General features: G+C 38.0%; 1 non-coding gene across 1 annotated transcript; it reads left to right on the top strand.

The window, feature by feature from the left end:
* Positions 1-2,697: 2,697 nt before the first annotated feature.
* Positions 2,698-2,768, top strand: LOC114671607 (small nucleolar RNA SNORD56). Its single transcript, XR_003721641.1, has one exon. It is a non-coding gene; the product is annotated as a small nucleolar RNA SNORD56 (small nucleolar RNA).
* The last annotated feature ends 2,882 nt before the right edge of the window (positions 2,769-5,650 follow it).

Here is a 5,650-nt window from a genome sequence, read left to right as displayed (position 1 = left end):
TCCAGTATTTGGCTTGGGCTTCCATAACAAAATACGATAGACTGGGTAACTTAAAAAGCACAGAAATATTTTCTTACAGTTCTAGGGGTTAGAGTCCAAGATCAAGTTTCTGGCCAATTCAGTTTTTGGTGAGGGCTCTCTTCCTGGCTTGTAGACAGCCACCTTCTCCATATGTCCTCACATGGCCTTTCCTTGGTACATGCATGGGAGAGAGAGAGACAGAGAGATAGAAAGACACACAAAGAGATAAAGGGAGACAGGGAGAGAGAGACAGAAAGACAGAAAGTGCACACACGCACTCTCTGGTGTCTCTTACAAGGATATTAATCCTATTGGATCAGGGTCCCACCCTTATTACCTCATTTAACTGTTGGGGTCCGTGTGTTTCCTAAACAAAGGAATGAACACACAAGACAACACAAGACAAGACAAACATGGCGGCCGCCTCAAATGGCACACTCTGCTTTATTTTATACAGTTGTTTGTGGAATGTTGCCAAGTCACAAGACACATTGTTGTTTTTCTGACCTTTCCCTGACTTTCTGGATTTTCAAGATGTTTACACATAAACAAGCCCCCAACTCCCTGTTTTGTTTGCAAGAGTAGGACTTATCGGGAACCTCTCGTTTGCGAGCACGTAGTTCTGTACATTTAACCTTAATTACTTCCTAGGAGCTCCCATCTCCAAATACAGTTACATTTAGGGTCAGAGCTTCAACATATGAGTTTAAGGGGACACAGATATTCAGTCCATGGCACTGCCTTTGACTGAACCTACTGTGATGCCTTTGGCTGAGTCCCTGAGATAGCAAGGGGTTCTGAAAAGTATCCTGAGATGCAGAAAAGGGAGAGAGGTAGAATAGGTTAACTTGCACATTCTCTCATGGCATTCTTTTAATCTGATTTTCAATGGAACCAGGAGAAAAAAAAAAAAAAGAAGAATTGAGTAAACTTAATATAACTTGGTGAAATATGTGGTTCTTAATTACCATCATGGCAAATCAATGTATGCTGGCATATTTGATAGTTGTGATCAAATGCTAGGCTACAGAAAATGTCTAATTTATCACCAGAAATATCTCCTCCTATATCAGAAGATTTATCATAACTGGAGCATTATTTAAATTTTGTTCCTAGACAACAAAGATTTGTCTGTTTGAGGAGAAAAAATAAACTGTTAGAGGAATAGAATGAAAATAGGATTCTATTCTAATAAACTAGGAAACACATAAAAATAGGTTGCCTTCAAGGTTTCTTTATTAATCCTCCATTCAACCCACTCACATTGTGGGCAGTGTTGATAAATACAGAAAAGCAACATGCTTCACTACATACAACCAAAAAATAAAGACAGTATATTATTATCGTTTGAACAAAGGATAAGTCTTTTATCCACATCAGTACCCTAAATCTGAGACATCATATACAATCCAAACATAGATGCACAAACCTCATTTACAGTTAAAATTCTGGCTTTGCAAACATTCATAAGGAAAATGGTAATTGCTCTGCAGGCCAATTGAGACTTTTTTAGATTAAACTCAATAGATACTTTCAGGTAACAAAAGAGGAAATGCATATGGGTAATTAAAATCACCAAAAATCAATCCATATGAAAAATACAATGGCCCTTTAAGTAGGGTGTCCTAGGACACAGTGCCTTGCCATTTAAAATTTGATCACAATGAGTGATCCAAGACCTCATAATATATATCTAGAGCCTTTAAAAGTCCGTTTTTTATCAATTTAAAAATGAAAAAGTCAGGAAAAGTTTTACATAAAGCTGTTAAGTCATTATTTATAATGTTACAAATTGGAAACAATCTAACATGTTTGACAGTAAGAGAATGCTTGAATAAGCTGTGAAACAGAGCTAGAATTAGCTATTATATAACCAATGGAACTATAATTATGAAGAGAATTTATTATATGGTAAGGCACATGCATAGGGTACTATCAGAGTAATACTACAGGAAAGACAGGAGAAAGATGTAGCAAATGTTAATGGGCTGTAAATGTTATAAATAATCGTGGTTATCTTTCAGTTTTAGGATTATGGGTATATTTTTCCCCTTTCTTCTTTTCTTTGTAGTGCGTATTTTCCACATTGAACATGAGGAAAAAAAACAAGCCATATAAAATAATCAGTGCTCCTATCTGACACCTTGCATCTTGTTGTTTGGTGTCTCTCAGTCCTGCCTTGGTCTAGCAGTTTTGGAGGCCAGAGCTATGAGAGCTTACCTACAGATTTGGCCAGCTGCCCACTGCTCCCCAGTGCTATCCTAGCCTCTTCACCTACATTTACAATTATTATAATATTTGTTGAGAACTTGTTATGTGCCAAGCGTCAGGTTAGGTGCAAGAATAAACTTAGAGATGTATGCCATTTTACCTTTACGCTTGCAATTAGGTTTATATTTATTAGGGAGACAAGACTTACTTGAAATAAAAATCAGGAAATAAAATAGCACTTAATCTGAAGCCAAGATATTCTATAGACCAGTGGCTTTTAAACCTTTCAATGTAAAGAATATATTTTACATTGCAATCCATACATCATGGGGGGTGTGTGTGTGTATCTGTCTATGTATATCTGGAAATAATGTCTCGCAGAATATTTGTCATTATATTTAATAAACTCTGATATTTTCTATTTATCCCTATATTCCTATTCTGCATTATTACATTTAAAATACACTATTAGGATGACAATATTTTTTGCCAGCAACAGCTCACCTAATGAGTGTTGATGCTGTGGGTCTGAATGAAGAAAAGATAAAAGAAGAAAAAATATGCTAATCACAACCACTAGATTGATTCCATGACCCATTACTGGTTTGAATCCAGAGTTTGAAAAAATGCACTTATACACAAAAAATTCTGAAAAATGCTTTAAAAAATCAATGTAGTTCCTGTAAATTACTGGGAAAATCTGAGTTTGAAAGCAGCATTCAAAATAGTGATGGTGTCCATGTGGGAAAGATAAACCAACAGAATTAATCTGATAGATTCACCTGAAATTCAGAGCTGCTGCTTGAGAAACATCCAAATAAGTAGAAGTATACTTCAGTAGTTAAGAGTGTAGTCTTTAGAGTTAGACTGACATGGGTTCAAGTCCAAGCCTTCCTAGATTACTTAATTTCTCTCTATATTTCCCCAGTATAAAATAAAGATGGCTAGTTCTACCTTTTAAGAAAATTTATAGAATTAAGTCAGCCAAAATAAGTTGTGCCTGATATGTAGGAAGTACTTACTATACACTTCCTTTGTTCAAAGCTTGGTGGACTACATTGACTCCTGAATCTTAATGATTTATTTCACCTGGTTCCAAATTCCACAACGTTATTGACCAAAACTAATGTCTGCCTCTCATCCTAAAATCTCCAACCTGGCTTATTTCTACTTTGACCTAACTCCTACCCCTAAATCTATAATCTTCTACTCTCAATAGTCCAGAGTAACAGAATTTAGCAAGTTTGAGAAGTGAGTCAGACTCTAATTCTTTTTTAATATAGACCATGCTATGTAATGTAAACTTTATATATAGAGATGTCTGTTTGTAGTGATAGTGTTTTTATTTTTTAAAAGTAATAAATATAAACAACATATAAAGGAATAAAGCAAAAAAGAAAAAAAAAAAACAAAAATTATTGTCTCTCCACCACCTAATCTTCTCAATCCCACTCCTTAACAGTAATTTCAAAACAATGTTGAAAGATAGTGATGAGAATGGGCATCCTGACATTTTTTCCTGACTTTAATGTATATGCTCATTATTCACTCTCAAGTATAATGCTGATTTGGGAGTAAGAAATACATAAGGAGAAATACCCCTGAATCTCAATGATTGATATATATGAGAAAATAGAGATTATTTTTAAGTGAATTTGTACAGTAAAAAATCATTATAGGCCAGCCATGGTGGCTCAGACCTGTAGTCCCAGCACTTTGGGATGCCAAGGCAGGCAGATTGTTTGAGCCCAGGAGTTTGAGACCAGCCTGAGCAACATAGCAAAACTCTGTCTCTACTAAAAACACAAAAACTTAGCCAGGAATTCTGGCGTGCACCTCTAGTCCCAGCTCCCTAGAGGCTACCCAGCCAGAGTAGCTGCAGTAGTTTTTTTTTTCATACCCCAGTGGTGCCTGGAACTCCAGCGAGACAGAACCATTCACTCCTCTGGAAAGGGGGCTGAAGCCAGGGAGCCAAGTGGTCTAGCTCAGTGGATCCCATCCCCAAGGAGCCCAGCAAGCTAAGATCCACTGGCTTGAAATTCTTGCTGCAAGCACAGCAGTCTGAAGTCACCCAGGGACCCTCGAGCTTGGTAGGGGGAGGTCCGTCCACCATTACTGAGGCTTGAGTAGGCGGTTTTCCCCTCACAGTGTAAACAAAGCCACCCGGGAAGTTCGAACTGGGCTGAGCCCTCTGCAGCTCAGCAAAGCTGCTGCAGCCAGACTGCCTCTCTAGATTCCTCCTCTCTGGGCAGGGCATCTCTGAAAGAAAGGCAGCAGCCCCAGTCAGGGGCTTATAGATAAAACTCCCATCTCCTTGGGACAGAGCACCTGGGGGAAGGGCCAGCTGTAGGCGCAGCTTCAGCAGACTTGAATGTTTGAAATTGAGGCAGTAACTTACCAACCAAGAAAAGTCCAGGACCAGATGGATTCACAGCCGAATTCTACCAGAGGGACAAAGAGAAGCTGGTACCATTCCTTCTGAAACTATTCCAAACAATAGAAAAAGAGGGACTTCTCCCTAACTCACTTTATGAGGCCAGCATCACCCTAATCCTAAAACCTGGCAGAGACACAACAAAAAAAATAAAATTTCAGGCCAATATCCCTGATGTACATCAATGCAGAAATCCTCAATAAAACACTGGCAAACCAAATCCAGCAGCACATCAAAAAGCTTATCCAGCATGATCAAGTTGGCTTCATCCCTGGGATGCAAGGCTGGCTCAATATACACAAATCAATAAACGTAATCCATCACCTAAATAAAACCAATGACAAAAACCAAATGATTATCTCAAAAGACGCAGAAAAGGCCTTCAATAAAATTCAACTCCCCATCATGCTAAAAACTCTCAATAAACTAGGTATTAATGGAACGTATCTCAAAATAATAAGAGCAATTTATGACAAACCCACAGCCAATATCATACTGAATGGACAAAAGCTGGAAGCATTCCCTTTGAAAACTGGCACAAGACAAGATGCCTTCTCTCACCACTCCTATTCAACATAGTATTGGAAGTTCTGGCCAGGGCAATCAGGCAAGAGAAAGAAATAAAGAGTATTCAAATAGGAAGAGAGGAAGTCAAACTGTCTCTGTTTGCAGATGACATGACTGTATATTTAGGAAACCCCATCATCTCAGCCCCAAATCTCCTTAAGCTGATAAGCAAATTCAGCAAAGTCTCAGGATACAAAATCAACATGCAAAAATCACAAGCATTCCTATATACCAATAATAGACAGAGAGCCAAGTCATCAGTGAAATCCCATTTACAATTGCTACAAAGATAATAAAATACCTAGGAATACAACTTACAAGGGATGTGAAGTACCTCTTCAAGGAGAACTACAAACCACTGCTCAAGGAAATAAGAGAGGACACAAACAAATGGAAAAATATTCCATGCTCATGAAC

The sequence above is a fragment of the Macaca mulatta genome, chromosome 12 (assembly GCF_049350105.2).
Source record: "Macaca mulatta isolate MMU2019108-1 chromosome 12, T2T-MMU8v2.0, whole genome shotgun sequence".
In the NCBI taxonomy this organism is placed as follows: domain Eukaryota; kingdom Metazoa; phylum Chordata; class Mammalia; order Primates; family Cercopithecidae; genus Macaca; species Macaca mulatta.
This window is presented reverse-complemented; position numbering and strand designations above follow the sequence as displayed.